At 38.1% G+C, this 23,577-nt stretch overlaps 1 long non-coding RNA gene and 2 other non-coding genes across 3 annotated transcripts; all 3 read right to left on the bottom strand.

Annotated features, from left to right (window-relative positions):
* Positions 1–20,792: 20,792 nt before the first annotated feature.
* Positions 20,793–20,871, bottom strand: LOC126500555 (small nucleolar RNA SNORD115). The gene has a single exon (XR_007591371.1). It is a non-coding gene; the product is annotated as a small nucleolar RNA SNORD115 (small nucleolar RNA).
* On the bottom strand, positions 20,833–23,265 carry LOC126500527 (uncharacterized). The gene is made up of 3 exons (XR_007591366.1): positions 23,150–23,265; positions 22,729–22,776; positions 20,833–21,042 (listed from the first exon to the last, which is right to left on the bottom strand). It is a non-coding gene; the product is annotated as an uncharacterized lncRNA (long non-coding RNA).
* On the bottom strand, positions 23,016–23,094 carry LOC126500556 (small nucleolar RNA SNORD115). The gene has a single exon (XR_007591372.1). It is a non-coding gene; the product is annotated as a small nucleolar RNA SNORD115 (small nucleolar RNA).
* Positions 23,266–23,577: the final 312 nt, after the last annotated feature.

The following is a 23,577-nucleotide window of genomic DNA, read 5'->3' as shown; positions in this document are numbered from 1 at the left end:
AAGAATCACCTTGTTTACTGCTGAGATTGAGGTGCCACGTGCAAGCAGTAGCCAACTGAATCTAACCTGCCGGTAAAAGACAAACAGGAGTATGTTCAGAGAACAAATTTTACCACACAGTAGCTCAGAGTCAGTCAATAGAACAGAGGAGAGAATTCAAAAATACTTCTAATTGTATGATTTACAAGTTAATATTTAAAAAAAAAAAAGTTAAAACTGCCTGCCAAAGCATGGGAAGGCAGGCTGGCAGACAGAAGAAGCCTGCCATGCTAGATGAAAGGCAAGTTTGCAAATAAGGTAGCCTAGAGAGCTGCAGCTTCAAGATAATTAAAAATAAATAAGCAGGTTAAATATGTTTCTTTTTAATTTCATGATTTATTATCAAATAAATTATTTAATCATTATTATTAATAAATAGTGGTCCGGGCTAGCACCGTACCCCAGTGTGTTCATTTGAAGTTTGGCAAGGCTGGTCATGACTTTGGTTTGCTATCTCCTTGTTACATCCTGCAGTGACTGCTGTGATTTTGTCGAAAAAAGTTTTTTCTCATGACAACTGTGTTCGGTAGTAGCCTTGAGGGCAAGGGTAGGATTTGTTATTGGTATTGCACAGAGAAAAGTCATTACTTCCAGTCTTTTGATTACTGTTTTTCTGCCCTTTCCCTGTCCTTTGTATTCTGAATAGTGGAGTGTGTAGTCCTGCACCTTTGCATGTTTCCCCAGGGTACTCTTGCAAAGCATGGGAACTCTGAGGGGTGTTTGAGTCTATACCAGATTCTTAGTTCTTTGATCTATGAGAATGCCATGGTTTAGGACAGCATTGATCTGAGTCAGCAGTGCTGGATCTATGTGTATGTGTACACTCTCTAGGCCTCAGCGGTGTTCCGTGCTTTCCTTTCTTTTTTTTCTTTTTCTTTTTTTTTAAGGGCTCTACATTTTTTCCAAGGGTTTGTTTAAAAAGTTTTTTTTTTTTAAATCACATTATAAAGTTATTATTCTGTTGTTTTTCTAGTGAGAGTGGAAGTGAGGGTTAGAGGGCAACTTGGAATTGATTCTGTCTTTCCACCATCTAGGCCCCGGGATCAAATTCAGGTGGCTAAGCTTGGCTCTAGCCTTTACCCACTGAGCCATCTCACCAGCTCAAAACTTGCTTTTTTTTTCTTTGCTTCTTGCCAGTGGCTCTATACAACACTTGAGTACTGGCTAAAAATACATACCACATAGTTTTATGTAAATATAAAATATGTTTTCCTGTGATGCTTTCAAACCCCATTAGTCCTATTTATTCCCTCTGCCTCTCTTCAAGCTTCTGTATACAGCTTCAAACACAATGATGAGGGCTACTTTTTCTGTTGTGTCATCCCTTAGTTCCACGAGTATCTTCATATACGCTGCTGATCTGTTTTCAGTAATTTTGAGTAATATGTGATTCCGGCTGTTCTGGAATTCAGGTTTGTTACTTGTTAGATTTCTCTGTTGGTGACTGTCCTGTCTTATATATAGCCTTGGTCTTCCCTTTGTAGGTCCCACTGATGATACTCTATGCCAAATGTGAATCACCTAGGCCCCTTCCCTCCTAGTTCTCTGTTTTCCAGACTATTTCAAACTCTTCAGAACTTTGCATGCATCTCTGCCCCTTCTTGCAGCACATCAAACCCCATTTCTCTGGAATTTCATATCCTGTGGATTCTCTCTGCATTTATCCCCACCCCCAGATGGCCACTGTGCATTGCCATTTGAGTAAAAAATATTAACCTGTGATGCTGGGTGGTGGTGTCTCATGCCATTAATCCCAATACTCGGGAGGCAGAGGTAGATGGATCTCTGAGTTCGAGGCCAGCCTGGTCTATAAGAGCTAGTTCCAAGACAGCTAGGAATGTTACCCTGTCTCAGAAAACAAGCAAACAAAACAAACAAGAAAATATTAACCTATGGTAGGTCTCTCACCTTTTTTACCAAGGAGACTGACTGTACCTTTACCACATATTGAAGGAAGAAATATTTGCATGGGTGAAATGAAATTATAGAAGACTGACTTCTAAATTAGAAAATTTTGCCTCAATCAAAGTAAATTTCCATAAGGTGGAAATTCATTTGCCTCATTGCAAACTGAGCTTTGCCCTTTCTGTGTGCTACAGTGTAGGAAGAGAGGTGTGGTGGAGTTTGGCCTTGAAAAGGGTGTCTAAGGGAGGTAGGTCGAGGTTGGAAGGCTTCCTAGTGAGGTGGTAGCTTCTTGTTTCTTTGAAATTGTGTTAAAATTATCTTTGATAGTACTTTTGAAAGTACAGAAAACAACAAAACCTGAGAGTCTCTTATATCTTAAACTGACAAGCATGAAGAAAATTATACCAGTTCATTGCCATATATAGTGATGAAAAAAAATCTGACATATAACTTAGAGGTAGCATGAAATGATGCAGAATGCAGTTCCACAAGGGAGAGCAGAGTAGGAATGCACATACACACATATACATATTAAGTCTGCAAGAAAGAGCAGTTCTTAAAAGTTACTATAGTGTTCATAATATTCAACCTGTGCGAACAATACAGATCAAAAGATGAGAAAAACACCAGTATAGGTTTTTTATACTATTCATAAAGGTTGTAACCTAATGATAGACTGATAAGGGTGTTTGCTGGATGCTCTAAAACACCCACTAAATCAAATAGTTCACATTTATAACATGAGAAATTTAAAATGGAATCACAGAAACTCTGGGTTGACCCCTCCCCCAACATGATGTATTGAAGTTCTAATACCTATGAAGGGGAGCTTGTATGGAAATAGCATCTTTTCAGTTGTAGTCAACTGAGGATGATAGTTTTAGAATGAGCTCTGATTTAGTTAGACTAATGCTCTTACTAGATAAGGAGAGCATACACACATAAGAAGAAATGAGTATGTATTAAGAAGCAAGAGATTGGGAAATTGCTTCTGTGAGACAAGAAATGACATGGATTATTAAAAAAAAAAAACCCACAGGACACTATTGCTAAGACAGAAAGGCAACCCACTGACTGGGAGAAGATCTTCAACAACCCCGTAACTGACAAAGGTCTGATCTCCAAAATATATAAAGAACTCAAGGAACTAGACCGTAAAAGGCTAATCAACCCAATTATAAAATTGGGCACTGAGCTGAACAGAGATCTCTCAACAGAAGAAGTTCAAATGGCCAAAAGACACTTAGGTCATGCTCAACTTCCTTAGCTATCAGGGAAATGCAAATCAAGACAACTTTAAGATACCATCTTATACCTGTCAGAATGGCTAAAATTAAAAACACCAATGATAGCTTTTGCTGGAGAGGTTGTGGAGAAAGGGGTACACTCATCCATTGCTGGGTGGAATGCAAACTTGTGCAACCACTTTGGAAAGCAGTGTGGAGGTTTCTCAGGAAATTCGGGATCAACCTACCCCTGGACCCAGCAATACCACTCTTGGGAATATACCCAAGAGAGGCCTTATCATACAACAAAAGTATATGCTCTACTATGTTCATAGCAGCATTGTTTGTAATAGCCAGAACCTGGAAACAACCTAGATGCCCTTCATTTGAAGAATGGATGAAGAAAGTATGGAATATATACATATTAGAGTACTACTCAGCAGTAAAAAACAAGGACTTCTTGAAGTTTGCAGGCAAATGGATGGAAATAGAAAACATGGGATGTATTCACTCATATTTGGTTTCTAGCCATAAATAAAGGACATTGAGCCTATAATTCGGGTTCTTAGAGAAGCTAAATAAGAAGGAGAACCCAAAGAAAAGCATATAGGCATCCTCCTGAATATTAGCCTTCATCAGGCGATGAAAGGAGACAGAGACAGAGACCCACATTGGAGCACCGGACTGAAATCTCAAGGTCCAAATCAGGAGCACAAGGAGAGAGAGCACGAGCAAGGAACTCAGAACCGCGAGGGGTGCACCCACACACTGAGACAATGGGGATGTTCTATCGGGAACTCACCAAGGCCAGCTGGCCTGGGTCTGAAAAAGCCTGGGATAAAACCGGTCTCGCTGAACATAGCGGACAATGAGGACTACTGAGAACTCAAGAACAATGGCAATGGGTTTTTGATCCTACTGCACGTATTGGCTGTGTGGGAGCCTAGGCAGTTTGGATGCTCACCTTACTAGACCTGGATGGAGGAGGGTGGTCCTTGGACTTCCCACAGGGCAGGGAACCCTGATTGCTCTTTGGGCTGACGAGGGAGGGGGACTTAATTGGGGGAGGGGGAGGGAAATGGGAGGCGGTGGTGGGGAAGAGACAGAAATCTTTAATAAATAAATAAATTAAAAAAAAATAAAAAGACCTAACTATATGCAATGCATAAGGATATTGGAAGTAAACTTTAGAGAGAATGTTTTTTCCTTTTTAAGAGAATGGAGACAAAAATGACAACATCTTGTCAAAAAGAAATGCGGAACAATGTTAATAGCAAAATATTCTTTGAAACAAATAATAAATGAATAGTTGCTTAGGAGTTATGTATCCAGAAGGCAAGCCTGTCTGTTTACTTAAGAACAGCCCTAGACTTCTGGAAACAAAATCTAATGTAATCTCACTGCTAGGAAAAAGACACCCACAATTAAAGTTGCAGATTTTCAATATTTGTTTAGTCATTCTTGGGATAACATGAAGCTGTAGAATACTTGGCTACTTGGACATCATTGCTAACTAACTACCTTAAATGACATCGAATGCTTCACAATTTCCTGGGCTAAATCAACACAAAGTTTTATAATTCGACAAATGTTTGAATAATGTGTGTTCAAGATGAAATAAAGAGAAAGGTCTAAAGACTAGTATTCATGACAGAAAACTTCCTATACCAGAAGGATAATCCAGGTACTAGAAGTTCACACGTCTCTGGGTTTAATATATAAATTATGCCCCAGCACACACACACACACACACACACACACACACACACACACACACACACAGAGAGAGAGAGAGAGAGAGAGAGAGAGAGAGAGAGAGAGAGAGAGAGAGAGAGAGAAGTTAGGATGTTGAAAGCAGAAATAGTATACTAGAGTCCTCTTGTAAATGTAGCCTACATCTCAACAGAAAGATCATGCCTTGAGAAAGTAGGATGGTATTTAAAATGCTAAAGAATTGTAGCCTCACACTTTTGAGATGACTACTTGATCAGTTTAAAAAGAGGAAACATTTGTATTGGCTCATGGTATTGGAGCTTTCGGTTCATGATGTCCTGCTTCCCTTGCTTTTGGAAAAGCCAAAGACAAGGCTCAGATCTCCAGATCACAGCTCCAGTGACCTGCTTGTTCCACATACACTTATTACCACTAATTAGCTCAGAGTTTCTATGTTCCAGTCACCCCTAAATGCATCCGTATTCAAGCTATTAAATGGAGGAGAATACTGCCAACCAAGGACTACAATGCCTAACAGTAATATTAGCGGTGTCCTTCAGAACCAAAAGAAAGATTTCCCAGACCACTCTTTCTACCCCTAAAAATTAAGGAGATAAAAGGTGACCTGCCTTATGCCAAATGTTAAATGGACAGAGCCTTTGGCTTAGTAGTTGAGTGCTTGCCTAGGATGCATAAAGCTCTGAATTTGATCCCTTAGTCCTACAAAATAGGTTAACATAAGGGGAAAGGGGTTCAGAGGTAAATAGCTTGCCTAGAATGTGTAAGGTCTTCTATTTTATTATCAACACTGCAAAAGTTAAAAATAATAAATCTGAAAGTAAACGGCTTGCTGATATCTTCTGTATGAATATCACAATAAAAAGTATTATTCTAGTGTCCCTGCCAGTGGCCCTGAAGTCTGCCTCAACCATACAACTGTCACCCACATTCAGAGGGTCTAGTTTGTACCTGTGCTGATTCCTTCCCTGTCTGGCTGTAGTTGGTGAGCTCCCACTAGCTCAAGTAAACTGTTTCAGTGAATGTCCACATCATGGTCTTAACCTCTTTGCTCATATTTCTCACTCCTCCACTCTTCAGCTGGACGTTGGGAGCTCAGCCCAATGCTCTGCTTGTCCCTACTTCTTTTACTGCCTTGTTGGGAACCTATTCTCTTTGGATAGATACCTTGCTCAGATATAGTAGGGAGGACCTTGGTCCTTCCCCACTCTCTAAGGAGTAGATGGGGGTGGAGGAGGTAAGTGAAGAGAATGGGAGGAGGGAAGAGTGTGGGCACTGGGTTGGTATGTTAAATGAAAAAGGATAGTTTGCTTTCTTTTTAAAAAATAAAATGAATTAAGAAGATATTATTCTTTGCTTGAGACATGATCTCATTATGAATTTATAGCTGATTTAGAATTCACCATGTGAAGCAGGCTGATGCCAACTCACAGAGATCCACTAGCCTTTGATTCCCAAGTGTTGGAATCAAATGTATATGCCACTAGACTGGCCAAAGCTATTCTAATAAATGCAGTAACATTAAGAGGTAGGAATTTTTAATCCTTTAAAACATGACCTGAAAATTCAAATTATAACCAAAAATCAAAACCTACAATACAAATTAAACTATTAATTTACTTAACTACCATAAAGACAGTAAAAGTTGATGACTTAACAGAACCACCAAGAAAAAAAATGGTAACATTGTTAATCAGAACTTACCTTGAATGGAAATGAATTCATCAACCAAATGGCATATAGTGGTTGAATTATTCTTTAAAAAAATGAAATCAAATACAACAAAACTGCTGTCAGCAGGGTATGGTGACACACACCTATAATCCTAGCACTTGGGAGGCAGAGTCAGGTGGATCTCTGTGAGTTATAGTCCAGTCTGGTATACAGAGTGAGTTCCAGGACAGCCAGAGCTGTTACACAGAGAAATCCTTCTCGAAAGAGAAAACAAAACACAAAACTGCTGTCTGAAAGAGATATTCTTCACCTGATGGCCACGTGTTAGTCTTAAAGTGGAGATATGACAGTTGTAAAGATATCCACCCAATATTAGTGTCATAAATGTAGACAGCAACAGTTAACAATGAGAAGTAAGAGATAGCCATCATACAGTTTTAGACCTTTATACACCACTTCAAAGTGCACAGATTATCAAGACCAAAAGCTATCAAGGCAACACTGGGCTTAAACTATCTAGGTATGCTCAACCTGTGGCCTGTAGGCTGAATGTGGCCCCATGAAGCAAGTATAGCTGTGACTACAACATAACACAAAATTGTAAATTTACCTAAAAGGTGATATTTGATGGTGTGTGTGTATTTGTGTGTGTGTGTGTTACAGTTCTCAAATGAGAACTTTGTAAATACTGAAGTTGTGTTATCTAACATCTGGAATCCCTTGCCAGTAGGTCAAATGTTCCCAAGATAGACAGGTTGAGAAAAAGTCAAATTAATTATGATTCATAAAGAAAAAATATAATTTCTATATATAAATATAAATTGAATATGTATTCAGTTTTCATAAGAGAAACTATTTGTTCTCTCTTCTGTCCAAGTAAATAGGCATTTTTAAACATGATTCTTGATAAGAAATAGTGTGTTTTCTATTGCCAGCTGTCCAATCCTGTAATGTAGTATGATTTTCTTAATTTTGGGAAACAATAGGTAACTTTTCTTAGAAGACATATGATACAATCACTCTACTAGTATCCTAAGGTTAGCTATATGCAGATAAAACTAGACTAGCAAAGAGTTCTGCATTTGATACTTTTTGTAAATATTATATTGTAAGCATTCAAGTGATGTCACTGATCTGCATTGAAAAACAAATGAATGAACACACCTCTGCTTTTTGGTTGTGTGTAAAGAAAGTTTTAGGAAGTAAGGTAGTGGGGAAGAATGCATTAATCATAATGAAATAACTGGAAGATAATTAGCAAGATACAAGAAAAATCACTGCTTTGATTGTAAGATATGTAATTTCTAATCATACTTCAGGGCTGTTTTGTTTTTAGATTCTTTGGATGTATTCATTGATAATTATGTCTTCTGTGAATAAATATTTTTCCTCCTTTTCAAATCTGCAAGCCCATTATTATTTTTTCGTCACTTACTATACTAGCTGTTAGTTCCACTACAGTGTGACACATCCTGCTTTGGAATATCTATGTGGGGATTATTTTTTCCCTTATTACCTAAGTAATATTAAATACATTTTTAGTACATGAAAAACAGTGTCATTACTTTCCACTCCGTGCTTATGTTTCATAAGACAGGATAACATAGAACAGGAAAAATGCATTGGCAATCATAGTATATCAATTCCCTTCCCAGGGTTGTGGCAGTTGAACTTCCATCGCCTTCCAGTGGTGCCATGAGGAGAACTGATTGTCTACAATAGTGGTACCAGTGGAGTTTAGGAGGAAAATGGGGCTCACTCAACACACAAGCAGTAAGAGTTAGTGTCAGACAGGGCTAGTCATCAATGTTTGTTTAACCCTATTTGAAGCACATCCTGTTGTCAGTGCTCCCAGGCACACCTGATATAAATGAAACTGCAAGACTCAGATTCTTCTCCCCTACGCCAGTAGCTTACAGTGACAAATCAAATTCACGTCCTCAATAGGAAGAGTGAGGTAACCCAGACCCAAAAAGATGAACATGGGATGTACTCACTCATAATTGGTTTTTAGCCATAAAGGACATTGAGCCTATAATTTGTGATCCTAGAGAAGCTAAATAAGAAGGTGAACCCTAAGAATAACATATAGTTATCCTCCTGGATATTGGAAGTAGACAAGATTGCTGGGCAAAAATTGGGAACTGGGGGGTGGGGTGGGATGGGGGAAAGGGGAGATGGGGAGAGAAAAGTGAGAAGGGGAGGATGGGGGGAAAGAGTGGCTTAAGTTCCCGGCTTTTGTTAAGCAAGTGTCAGTAGGACTAACGAAAGCAGAAATTCCATTCTGACATACAGTAAATCAGACTCCATTTTTGCTGAGTGGTGGTGGACCTGGTGAAATGGGAAGCCAAATTTGCAGTCACTATGACCTTGAGGTACAGCTATGTAGGAGGACTGATTAAAGATTCTATTAAACCTAAGGTCACGTGATTCCTAAATGTCCTAGACAGGACTGAGAAATCTTTCTGTATAGAAAAAAGAAACTTGCATGTTCAGTAACAGAAGATATTCTTCAAGTGCCAACATGAGTCAGATGTTGGGAATATCTGTAGGATTTTAAGGTATCAACATAAATATTCCTCAAAGCACATATCAATCAACTTGAAAATGAAGACCAAGTTTTTAGGAAATAAGGTTGTAAAAAAAAAGTAAATGCAAATTGCAGGAAGAAAATTATGCAACCAAAAATTTGATGTATGTGGTCAAATAAAATGCCAATGACAAATGAAAGAATTAGTGAAATTTGCTGGCGCTGGGTTCTATGCAACCCCCACACATATTAATTTAGGATCAATTAATTGAGAAGGCAAAGGCCTTTTCTCATTTTATATAATCTCAAAGGTAACTAATACTATGGTAATTTCTTCTCTGTCCTTTCTGAAAAATATTCAGAAAAAAATGAAAATACATTTTAAATATATGTTACATATAATCATTTCTAAACTCTAAGCATAGGTCTCTTATTAATCTGGTACTAGCTAGGAAATCTGGGCTGGAATTTGGTCTCAAGTGCATTTTCAGATTTGAAAACTTATTTTTTCAGTACTGGGGTTCAAAGCCTATGTCTCACATACACTAGGCAATAATGTATGTGACTTCCATACATCTTTCCACTGAGCTACAGTCCTACTCTAAAGTAAACTTACTTGTAAATAACATTAGAGAAGTTTCAAGAAATTGAGAATTACTTAAAGTAAATGAAAATACAAGATACTAAATTTCGTAATGCATGAAAAAATCTTAAAAATTTAGAACAATGATGGAAAAGTTTTCTAAAATTAGTATTTTTTTTTTACTTCAGACAACTAGGAAAGCAATTAAATTCAAAGTAAACCAGGAAAAGATAGTAATGTTAAACTGATGAAAGTATTAACTGGAGTCAATAAAACCAAAGAAATTAAAAAAACTAAGCTGGGTTTTAGAAAAGCTAAATAAAATTGTTAAGGCTGTAGTCAATTTAACTTTAAAAAAATAAAAGTATTCAAAGTATTATGAAAATGATCGTTTCTGCGTCCAATTTAATAACCTCACTGAAACTGATGAATTCTTTGGTCAATCGACCTGACAAAGCGCACACAAGAAATAGATATCTAAATAAACATATATCTATTGAAGAAATCAAAATAAGAACTAGTAACTTCCCAAATAGAAAGCAAAGGCTAGATATTCTCACTGTTACACTTTATCACATATGGAAGGGAGAAGTGTGTCTATGTGTTAACTTGTGCTAAATGCTTTAATTCTGTTTCCATAATCCTGTCAGTAGGTTTTCATTATGAAAATGTAGTTAAAACATTGTAACTTTTGCTAAAAAGGCTGAATTTGTACTAACAGCTTTTCAAGTTAGTAAGCTGAAAATCACAGTGATGCTAATTCTGTTATGTTTTGCATCATAGATGCAACCAATAATGTGTGACCAACTATAAGATCACATCATCTATAGTTATTAGCTACAGAGATGTAGTAGACGGCTAGATGCTTTAATAGCACATATTTTCATTAAAATATATCATCTACTCCAACTACATTCACCATTTTCTCATTACCCTCTTCTACTGGCCCCCCTTCCTCCTGTTGCAAACCCTCTTTCTCTTTCCCTGAATACCTCCCTCCTCTACTTCCATTTGTGTGTGTGTATATTCGTATGCATGTATGTGCCATCTTAGTTCTAAATAAGAGCAAATGTGACTTTTTTTTCTTTCTGAGTATCTCTATTTTCACTTAATATGATTGCAGTGTAGTTCTATTGAAATATTTTCCTCTAAATGTGATCATTTCATTCTTTAGAGATAAAGAAAGGCTTATTTTTCTATTAATGTGTTCATAGATATCAAAACTGATTCATACCATCTCCATTTTCCATTGTTTCATGGTGAACACGGATGTTTATATGGCTCTGTTCCGTAATGAATTGTATTGACAAGAGTGGATTAACCCCATCACATGGAAGTTTATAATTTTAGTTTTTTGTGTTTTTTTTTTCTTTGAGGTACCTCTATACAGACTTTCATAGTGACTGGACTAATTTATATTACCTCCAGCTTTGTATAATGTTTCCCCTTACTCTCTCTCCTTTTCAGCAGTTTCTGTTGTTACTTTTCATGTATGGGTTGCACATGAACATGTGCCCATGCATACGGAGGCTAGAAGTTAATCTTGGGTGTCTTTCTTCATGTTCTGCTCACCATTTTTTTTTTTTTTTGGTTGTTGCTGTCTGCTTGCTTGTTTTTGTTTGCTTGACTATATAGGGTTTCTCCCTGGCCTGGTTATTTAGCTTAGACTACCTACACAGTGAGACCCAGGGATCCAGCCTGTGCAGTTTCTTCAGCAGTGACATTACAGCATGTGCCACCACACCTCAGGGCCTCATGCTTGGCAGATAGAAATTATGCTAACAGAATCATCTGCCCAAGAAGCCCTGTCTGTGACCTTAATGATAGCCATGCCAATGGGGAAAATTGTTTTGGGTATTAGGGTAATTGTAGCCTAGTAAAAAAAGTTTTGTGAGGTTCCTTCTATAAATATTGCCTGCTGGTCTGCACAGTTTATGGCAAGAAGCATGCTCTGAATATCATTGTCACAGCATTCAGCATTATTTTTTATTAGTTATTTGAAAGCTTCACAATGATGCTTTGCTCTTTGGAATTAGGTGTTTATCTTTGATTTTATCTTGGAGGTTCGTGATATTCTTATTGGATTCATTAGTGCTTTCATATTTGGGAAGCTTTGAGACATCATTTCTCGATTTCCCCCCTTTTTCTGTTTTCCTTCTTGAACTCCCATTACTGTATTGATATAAATTTAATTTTCCATCCTTCTGTTCAAGTTTTAGATTTTTTCTCTTGGTACCTGGACTAGATAATTTTAATTAGAACATCTCCAAGTTAGAAGGCTTTTGTCTGCTAAAAATCCATTCTTTGATGGTCCTTTTTGTCATATATATACCTTTTCTCCAGTGTTTGATGGAAACCAGGGCTTTGATTATGATGGGCAAGACTTCTACTAATGATGTTACCCATTTATTGTATTTCTAACCTGTTGAATTTGCATGTGGTTCTTTCTTACCTGTTTCTTAATCACAGTCTTTATTTGTTGAAATATCAGTTTCATACTTTACTAAAATCTTTATTCATGTTTTTCTCTAGTTCTTTGGATGCGTTTTTAAAAGTTGGCTTAATATATTTCTCTAGTAAGTCCAACACCTTTCTTTCCTTGCTAATGCTTTCTATTGATTTCTTTTTCTGTGCATGTGCCATAATTTCCTATTTCTTTGTATATTCTTTTTGGGGGAACTACAGTTTTTCATATACAAATAGGTTTTCTCCATATAATTTGTTTTTCTTGCTGATCTGTTTTTTCCATGATTTTCCTATAGAATATTTGTGTATGTAATATGTAGATAATGACTTATTTTTTCAGCTTTGAGCACATATAATGAACATGTCCTTATATAATGAACCAGCATGTTAATTACTCTTTGCTAAGGAACTCTCTCTATGTGTATTTTGGTTCTCATGTGGTATTCAAGTAATTCACAATTCTTCCTCAGCTTTAACCTACTGCTTACACAGGGGCTTATAATAATTAAGAAGTAAGTGACTAGAGCCTTCAAATGTTTCCTATGCTACCACACACTCTGTATATCCATGGGGAGTTCAGATAAGAAAGCATTGTGTCATTGTTTTTCAAAGAACTTTTTGAATATACTACAAAATTTTTCATCATCCAGATTGTTTTTACATTTTTATTATTATTTTCAATTTTTATCGCAGTTACTGTTAGTTATTTATCCTTCTGTGATAGTCTATATTTGCTAATAGTTCTTTATGTTAAACACTGGTCTGGGAATCTACTTATAGAAAAGTCTCTGCATCCAGCACAAATAACTAAAAATTTCATGGTCTATATTTTTTTCTAGAGACCATCTTACCAGATCCAAATAGTTATTCCATGTGGATAAAATTATGCTTTTCTTACTGAGAGTCAGAAGACTTTTTGCATAAATGTTCTTTATAAATGTGTAAGTCTCTAAAGATCTTATTTCCCATTCCATAGGCTGTGTTCTTTGCCTTACAGAAGCTTTTCAGCTTTTGAAGTTCCCATTTATTAATGGTCTCCGTGTCTGTGCTACTAGTGTTATATTTTGGAAGTGGTCTTTTGTGCCTGTGTGTTCTAGGCTCCTTCCCACTTTCCTTTCTATGAGGTTTTGTGTGGCTGGGTTTATATTGAGGTCTTTGATTCATTTGGACTTGAGTTTTGTGCATGGGGATAGATATCCACCTCTTTGCATCCTTTACCAACCCCACATCACACAGAGGACTGATCTCTAAAATATATAGAGAACTCAAGAATCTAGATGCCAAAATACCAAATAATCCAATTAAAAATAGGGTACAGATCTCAATAAAGAATCACAACAAAAGGATCTCAAATGACCAAAAGACCCTTAAGGGAATGTTCAACATCCTTAACCGTCAGGGAAATTTAAATCAAAATGACTCTGAGATACCATTTCAGACCAGTCAGAATGGCTAAGGTCAAAAACACCAATGATATGTTTTACTGCTGAAGATGTGGCGTAAGGGGAAGACCCTTCTATTGCTGCTGGGAGTGCAAACTTGTACAGCCACTTTGGAAATCAATATGGCAGTTCCTCGGAACATTAGGAATCAACCAACCTGAAGACCCAGCAGTACCACTCTTGGGTATATACCCAAAGGATGTTCAATCATACTACAAGGACATTTGCTCAACTGTGTTCATAGCAGTATTATTTGTCATAGCCAGAACTTAGAAACAACCTAGATACCCCTCAACTGAAGAATGGACAAAGGAAATGTGATATAGTTACACAGTGGAGCACTACTCCATGGTTAAAAAAACAAAACAACAATACAATGGCATCTTGAAAAATGCAAATAGATGGAACTAGAAACAAACATACTGAGTGAGGTGACCCAGACCCAGAAAGACAAACACAGTATGTACTTACTCATAATTGGATATTAGACATAAAGCAAAGAATAACTAGCCTAGACCCTAGAAAAGCTATGTAACAAGGAGAATCCTAAGGGAAACATACATGAATCCCCCTGTAAAGTGAAAATAGACAAGATCTCCTGAGAAAATTGGGAGCATGGGGGCCAGGGAGAAGGGCCAGTGGAAGGGGAGAAGTGGGACAGACAGGGAGTGGGGGAGAAGAACATAAGAGAATGAGATTGTCAAAATGGAGGAAGAACAAAGAGAGAGCAAGAAAAGAGATATTTTGATTGAGGGAGCCGTTATGGGGCTAGCAAAAAACCTGGCCCTAGAGAAATTCTCTTGAATCCACAAGGATGATCCCAGCTAAGAGTCTAAGCAATGGAAGAGAAGGTGCCTTAACTGGCCTTCTTCGGTAATCAGATTGATGACTACCTTAATTGCCACCATAGTATCCAGCATCTGATAGAAGTAGCTGCAGAGATCCACAGTGAAGCACTGGGCTGAACTTCCAAAGTTTAGTCATAGAGGGGGAGGAGTGATAATATGAGCAAAAGGGTCAAGACCATGATGGGGACATCCCCGGAAACAGCTTACCTGAGCTAATGGGAGGTCACTGACTCTAGAGTGACAGTGGGGGAACCAGTATAGAACCAAACTAGGCCCTATGAATGTGGGTGGCAATTTTAGATCTGGGACAGACTGTGGGGCTGCTGGCCACACAGGATTTATCGCTACTTCTTGAACTGGTATTTTGGAGCCCATTCCTTGGAGGGATACCTTGCTCAGCCTAGATATAGTGGGGAGGGCCTCGGTCCTGCCTCAAACTGATGTGGTAGATTTTGTTGAGTCCCCGTGGAAAGCCTTACCCTCTCTGAGAAGTGGATGAGGGGTGATGTGGGAGGAAATTGGAGGGAGCAGGAGGAGGAGTGGGAGTCAGAGCTGGGATTGGTATATTAAATGAGAAATTATTGCTTTTGGAAAATAAGTAAAAAGAGTAAAATGTAACAAACTTAACATTGCATTTCAAAAGAAAAAGAAATGTGTAAGTCTTTAATTTCCAAAAGTATAAAATTTAATTTTGACTTTTGTTTGAGACAAACTCCCACTTTGTTGTCCAAGCTGGTCTTCAAATCAACACTTTCCTGTTTTATATCTTCCTGAATGTGAAGATCACACGCATGTGCCTACACTTGGCTAATTGTGAATAGTTATGTGAACACATATTTTATGAATGAGTACATTTTTCAATGTTTTCAGTTTGAATTTTTAGTGGTTTGCAAATACAGATTTATTTTTAAATGTTAAACCAAACTTAATTCCATACTTATTTTGATTTAATTGCAAACCATGTCTAAATATTGTTAAATTTCATTTTCTAAAAATTTGAACACAGATATATGCTCATGAAAGATGTTGCTATATACCCTTCATTTTACATGTAGTATTGTTTTCTGTGAAGGCACATTTAGATATTAAACAAGGGAATAATTCCAACATTTATATCTTCTAGAAGATCATATGGAATTCATGTTTTAAAAGTGTAATCTATACTTCCTTGCAAAAATGCTTTTAATAAAAATTAATTTGTTTAGAAAATGCTGTTTTTGGTTATCTATTTACTAAATTTTTCTATTTGTATCTTTATATTTGCATCTTTTGATTTTTTTTAACTTTATCTAAGTTGCTGTATTTATGGGCACTTAGTATTATTTAACACACACATATCCTACAATATCATTTCTCATGTGTCTTAATATTTATAATTGTATCTTGATTTGAAAAATTATTCTCTTTAGATGTTTCTGAACATTATCCTCTTAATGGATTTTTTAAAAATTGTGTATGTTCATTCAAATAATCTCCTCATCCCTATACACACAACTTTGTTTAAAAAAAACTAAAAATTAATACAATAACCCCCCAAACAAAGAAAACAAAATGAAATAACACTCAAAAAGAAAAAAAATAATACTGTGATCAAAGAAAAGCACACAAACAACAACAACACCAGAAAAAAACCAAAACCAAAACCCCAAATGTGGAGTCTATTCTATTTTGACTAGCTATCCCTAAACAGAAGCTCTGCCATTGGCTAATTTATATCCCCAGTGCCCTTTCATTGGAGAAAGCTGATATTTCCTCTCTCAGAAGATATGAATGACAGTTCTGTTATTAACCTTTACACTAGTGGCTAGGTTGTCCTTCATTCTTTCATGCCTTCTTTAATTGGTGTGTTTTAGTGTTTTAATTTAACTGACTTTCATTTTCTCTCGCCACACACACACACACACACACACACACACACACACGAGGCAGATATTTACATATGTGTATATGTACATATATACACAAATATATTTGATTGCTTTCTGTTCTTTTATGAATGTCCTGTTTCTCTTATTCTGTGTCATTTTGTTCTTAAGTTTCTTTTACTAGACTATAAAGCCATTCATTGGAATATTATATCATTTATTTAAGGCTTCTATTTACTTGTAATCTAAGAATCAGTTCTAAAAAATATCTTCCAAGCCAGTTTAGCTACATTTGAATTTGAAGATATTAATTTTTATATGTATTTAGTTTGAAATGCTTGTCAGTTTCTCTTTTTATGTCTTCTTTTATCAGTGAACTACTTATAAGTTCTCATTTTATTTTTCAAATATTTTGGAGATTATCAATAAATATTTCCCTATTTTTAATTTCAATCCACTGTGGAATTAAATCAACATGTTTTATATGAATTGTACTCATTTTAAATGTATCCACTAATTCCATGAATATATTATCACTTGTAATGACATAAGAATCTGCTGATTTCTATTCCTGAACATGATGTTACCACTGCTATTCTACCCAACAAGGAAATAAATGGCAAAAGAAAAAAAAAAACAAACAAATACATTTCAAAAATAATAGCAGTTATAATGATCTTAACTGATTGTCTTTAGATATTATTTGTGTCTATATTCCCATAGAACTTTCGCAACATTACTTTATAAGAATTTGGTCACGTTTTATTTCTATACTAAAGGTATTTATTTATATTTCTTTAATCAATTATATTTGTATTTATATGTTTTTTAAATCAAGTATTCACTCAAATACTTGAACACAATCGATATCAAACTGTTCACGATAATTAATTAATACAGTTTCTATGTGATTATTTCAGTTCTGGGCAGCCGGGATGAACAAGCAGCTCCTTGCAATGCCACACTAGGCCTAGCTTGGGCATCTGAGACCCTGAAGTGTGTCACTCCTCAGTGACACATTTCTTCCAACAAGGGCACGCATACTTCAACAAGCTCATATTTCCTAATAGTGCCACTCCACAGTGGCCAAGCATTCAAACACATGTGTTTATGGGGCTATTCCTATTCAAATTATTGCACTACCAAAGTATTATATATTAAATCATTGATTTCCTTATGAATATTTGTCCAGTTTTGAGCACATTAGTCATTATGCACCAAGTAAAATACCATGTATAAGACAACATTCTCAAGAAATACCTTAACCAATATGCACTGTATTGTTGGTATATTTTGCTTTCTATTGAAATATGAAATTCTTGTATAAAGGGACATATACTGAATTTCTACAGCTCAGTAAATTTACCATCCAAGCAGCAATTAACTAATAGAGAAAAGATGTTCTTTAAAATTCCAGAATCCATGCAAATATCTTATATCTATGACTTGTAAGCCATAGAGAAGCTATAAAAATAAGACATATATTTCCATATTTGAAAAAGAATAGTGAACTCATGTCAGCCTTCACTGAATAAACTAGAAGTGAAGAATATTATAGTATGAACACAGACTCCTTATAAGTAATGGTCTCTATTCTGAAACTCTAGTAAATAATAAAAAAATTACAGTGTGATATTGTTTTGTAAGAAATTGATCATATTGATTATTAGCCAATATAAATTTCTAAAATAATCCTTCATTTTATATATTTTACATAATATAGAAAATAGTTAAAAGGAGAGAAAAGAAACAACAAATACTCAGTAATTAATCTTTGGATAAAATTTTAAAAATATCACAACAGTAACCTCCAGTAAGACTCCGAAAGATACATAGACCTCAGAAAGTTGCATACAGAACAATACATAGAGTCTCTAAGATTATAGTTACTTACCTGTATTTTCTGAAATGAATTATCCAGTCTTAGATCTCTAAGATAATACAAAATAAAAGACATCTCCTTAAAAAATACTCAACACTAGTAGTAGCAGATGTAGAAATATCTCCTATTATATTTACCTAACAGGAGGACAATATTATTTTTGAAATGCTAGTATAACTGTCAGTGTATATCCCAGTTGCTTGCCCTGTTTTTGATTCCATATTTCCATTGTTCCTATTGGTTATATATTTACTGGATGAAAGTGTCAGCAGCTTGGTTCTCAGTAAGAAGAGTGATGCAAATTTTGGGTCACTAGACAAAATTACTGTGCATATTACCTCAAAAGCGAGGATGTATTCTTCTGCCAAAGTGGGCTACCTGAAGGTTTATAGTGGGATCACTAAGTCACAAGGGAAGGACTCACAGTCAAGGATACCCAGAACAACAGTCCAACACCAGAACTTTTTAGTTAGCCATATAGCCAACTGGCTTCAGAAGTGATATTGGTATCCTCGGTATGCTCCAAGACTGCCAACCTGGAAACTCCTGATTAGAGCTATGCATAATCCCCTTTTGTACCTGATCAGATGCTTATGTCCATGTCTCTTGGAATTTACCCAAGCAAAATAATTTGGATCACTAATTATTGATACACAGGCACAAGTGGCAGAGTATGTGTAGAAAGCACAGCTAGTATGAGTGGTATGATTTGAATGTCAGGAGAACGAGAGAGAGATTCTAAAAGATGGAGGAGCATCTTGGGCCTTTCTGAATACAAACCATAGGTCTTATCTTCCAGTTACCTGAAAGGTATTATGTGGTGGGGTCCAAGAGGGAGCTCAGATCACTGAGAGAAAAAAGAGAAGACAGGAACTGATCTTTGTTGTTAGGCTATTGGAGACTTGTGCAACAGTAGTAAGTCACACAAGAGGTAGGCTCCATGCAGACCCATATATCTCTCTCTGTTAAAATGATTCAATGCCCACATCCATCGCCATTACATCAATTGAACGCTAGAAAAATCGTTCCCTGATCTCTCAACACAACTTTTCAGACGGTATGTACTATCCTTTCTAAATATCCTTTAATCCATTTGTTGCTTCATCCCAGCTGCCTAAACAACAAATGCCAGCTCTTGAAAAACGGGACATACCTGAGAGTTGTTATTGATCACTGAGAGGCAGAGTTAGGTCTGACAGGCTCTGTGTCTCTGGGGATATACCAAGTCCTACAGAATTTTGAAGGAAATGTCTTCCAGGGAAGATGGCTATGCATGGGGCTATGCACAATAGGCATGGCCTCTGCAGTGTGCTATAAACTTCTCAAAATCAGGCTGCCTTCCAGGCTCCAGCGCCATGAAGAGACCATCTGTCTTGATAGAGAATCCAGAATTGTTTCCCATTTATCTCTTGATGGAGATGTAGGTCAAGTTCACTAAGTCACAGGTAGAGTAGGTAAGGTTGAGGATGCCTAGGTGCCATTTGATATACTAGTTTTCCTTGTGTGGGATTAGCTCTGGGAAAAAAACTCTGGACCCCCAAATATGTCCCAGACATGCCAAATGGCCATTCATTCTGAAAGTCCATTATGGCAAGGTATTAGCGTCGAAAGCCACTGCCAAAGCTGAGGAGAACTTCTTTCTCGGCCAGTCCCAATCAGGATAATTGGCTGATGTAGGAGGGTCATCTGTCTATGTGTCACTTTCATTGGTTATTAAAAAAAAACTTTAATGGCCTTTTGATAGGACAGAAAATCAGGAGGGCGGAGTGGACAGAACAGAATGCTGGGATGGAGAGAAGTGAGGCAGACGCGATGAAGTTCTGGCCCAAGATGGACATAGGTTAGAATCTTCTTGGTAAGCCACCACCTCGTGTTGCTAGACACATTAATAGAAATGATTTAATCAAGATGTGAGATTTAGCCGGTAAGAGGCTGGATCTAATGGGCCAAGTAGTGTTTAAATGAAGACAATGTGTGTGTTGTTATTTCGGGTGTAAAGCTAGCTGGGCAGGAGCCGGCTGGATGAAAAACAGGCCTGCTCTGTTCTTCACTACAATCAGCCATAATGAAAACAAGACTCATGGATTTAAATTTCCGGTTCTTCTCTAGGTGTCATGTGAACCATAGAAAGACCCACTATTATGACTTGTCCTTGTGACGTATTCTGAGGCCCCAGATCGGTAGCTCATGTCCATGTCCTTTGGAATTTTCCAAGGTTGTCCATTTGGAATGCCTTTCTGGATACTGAGACCTAAGGGTTTTCACATTCTAGCAATCAAGCAAAAATTACTGGATCCTGGGCTTCTAAATTGAGTATCTTCTCATAGAGTTTCAGAATAATGAACAGGTAAAGGAACAGGGCCTAGAGGGATCAAAGCCTATGGACTAATCTTTCCATTTACCTTAAGAAAGTTGTGTTGACATGTGCTCCAAAAGGGATCCCCGATCACTGAAAGGCAGAAGAGATGATGGGAACGTGAGCAGGGTTTTGGACATGGAGACTGGCTCAAGAGCAAAGTTTGACACGAGGTGCCATTTGAGGGAGCACTCAGTGTTCTCCTAAGGTCGTGGCCCTGGTCCATTGCCCCCCTCCTTTACTCTGGGCCTCAGCGTAATGATATTGAGCATGATTTTTATGTCATCATCTCTCTTCGTGACATTGGTTTGTCATCATTGACCCAGTTCGCGAGAGAGCAAAGCTCCGCCTGGGGTTTGGACAAAGCACCATTGCTTACCAGTGCCACAAACAGTGTCTAGGAGGTATGTATTGACATGGTTGGCACAAAGGTTCAGCCCTATGGATACCCTGCTCTGATTTGATCAGAAGTCCTTCTGTTCTTCTTAATGGCCCCTTTGGGAAAGAAGAAACAACATGTTGTCAGGGCCATCCTCGGCGTGCACTTGATGACCAGGAAAGGACTGTTGATGCTGACCAGGGCCTGACAGCATGATACCGTGGAGGAGGATCATGTTGCCACACGACATTTCACAGATCAAAGCCCCGAGGGCTAGCGCCAACCCTGAGTGATGGCCACTTTTATAGCATGCTCAAGCAAAGTTCGGTCACTCAGGAACATGCTCTTCCTGCTGACTGCTCTGATTGCTAGCATGAGACTGCTGCCGATTGTCAATCAGTAGGCAGGGCTTTGATACCTTGGAATCTTGCCTTTCCAGCATCAGGCATTCTAAGGGTTCAGACCTGGCCTCCACTTGACATGCTACCCATGTGGCTCATTCAACTCTGCCTACCATCATCCACACACTAATGGAGAAAGAATCCATTCTCTTATGGCTGTTATTGAACCATGAGAGATTGTGCTGGGTCTGTTCTGTTCTGCATCTCTGTGGATATTCCTAGTCCCAGGCAGAATTTTGAAGGCAATGTCTTCCATGGAAGATGGCAATACATGAAGCTATGCATGATAGGCACTGCCTCTGCTGTGTGCCTCAAACTTCTCAAACTCAGGCTACCTTTCTGAGTCCAGCACCACAAAGACACCATCTGTCTTGTTAGAGCATCCAGAATTGTCTCCCTTTTTTCCTTGCTGGAAAAGTAAGTCAAGTTCAATAAATCCCAGGTAGAAGAGGTAAGGTTGAGAATGTCTAATTGCCATTTTATATACTAGTTTTCTCTGTGAGTAATTAGCGCCGAGTAAAAAACTCTGGACTCCCAATGTGTCCTGGACATGCCAAATGGACATTCTATTTGAAAGTCCATTATGGCCATGTATTAACTTTGAAAGCCACTGCCAATGCTGACTAGAACTTCTTTCTCGGCCGGTCCCAATCAGGATAATCAGCTCATGTAGGAGGGTCATCCGTCTATGTGTCACTTTCATTGGTTATGAATAAAGAAACTTTCTTGGCCTTTTGATAGGACAGAAAATCAGGTGGGCGGAGTAGACAGAACAGAATGCTGGGAAGGAGGGAAGTGAGGCAGACGTGATGAAGCTCTGGCCCAAGATGGACGTAGGTTAGAATCTTCCCGGTAAGCCACCACCTTGTGTTGCTACACACATTAGTAGAAATGGGTTAATCAAGATGTGAGATTTAGCTGGTAAGAGGCTACATCTAATAGGCCAAGCAGTGTTTAAATGAAGACAATTTGTGTGTTGTTATTTCGGGTGTAAAGAGAGCTGGTCAGGATCCAGGTGGGAGAGAAAAACAGGCCTGCTCTGCCCCTAACTACAATCAGCCATAATGAAAACAAGAATCACGGAATCAAATGTCCAGTTCTTCTCTTGGTGTCATGGGAACCCTAGAAGACCCACCATTATGACTCATTCTTGTGACCTATTCTGAGGCCTCAGAACGGTAGCTCAAGCCCATGTCCTTTGGAATTTTCCAAGGTTGTCCATTTGGAATGTCATACTGGACACCGAGGCCTAAGGGTTTTCACATTCTAGGTATCAAGCCCCAAACTACTGTCTCCTGGGTTTGCAATTTGAGTATCTTCTCTTAGATTTTCAGAAATATGAACAGGTAAAGGAAAAGGGCCTAGAGGGATCAAAGCCTATGGGCTAATCTTTCCACTTACCTGAAGAAAGTTGTGTTGATGTGTGCTCCAAGACGGCATCGCCGGTCACTGTAAGGCAGAAGAGATGATGGGAACGTGAGCAGGGCTTTGGACATGGAGACTGGCTCAAGAGCAATGTTTAACACGAGGTGCCATTTGAGGGAGCACTCAGTGCTCTCCTAAGGTCATGGCCCTGGTCCAAATAGGGGTCCCGTTGGGGAAAAACAACATGGGGATTTTGGCCTGCACCCTGGCCCAAGCGGGCGCCAGGTAGAACAGGCCCCCCCATCGCCCCCCTCCTTTACTCTGGGCCTCAGCGTAATGATATTGAGCATGATTTTTATGTCATCATCTCTCTTCGTGACATTGGTTTGTCATCATCAACCTAGTTCGCGAGAGAGCAAAAATCCGCCTGGGGTTTGGACAAAGTACCATTGCTTACCAGTGCCGCAAACAGTGTCTAGGAGGTATGTATTGACATGGTTGGTACAAAGGTTCAGCCCTATGGATACCCTGCTCTGATTTGATCAGAAGACCTTCTGTTCTTCTCAACGGCCCCTTTGGGAAAGAAGAAACAACATGTTGTCAGGGCCAACCTCGGCGTGTACTTGATGACCAGGAAAGGACTGTTGATGCTGACCAGGGCCTGATAGCATGATACCGTGGAGGAGGATCATATTGCCACACGAGATATCACTGATCAAAGCCCCGAGGGCTAGCGCCAACCCTGAGTGATGGCCACTTTTATAGCATTCTCAAGCAAAGTTCAGTCACTCGGGAGCATGCTCTTCCTGCTGACTGCTCTGATTGCTAGCATGAGACTGCTGCCGATTGTCAATCAGTAGGCAGGGCTTTGATACCTTGGAATCT

This window comes from Alexandromys fortis, unplaced genomic scaffold, assembly GCF_014885135.2.
Source record: "Alexandromys fortis isolate MF-2015 unplaced genomic scaffold, M_Fortis_MF-2015_v1.1 scaffold_39, whole genome shotgun sequence".
NCBI classification, from domain to species: Eukaryota; Metazoa; Chordata; class Mammalia; order Rodentia; family Cricetidae; genus Alexandromys; species Alexandromys fortis.
The sequence above is the reverse complement of the archived record's forward strand: the minus strand, read 5'-3'. Positions and strand labels throughout refer to the sequence as shown.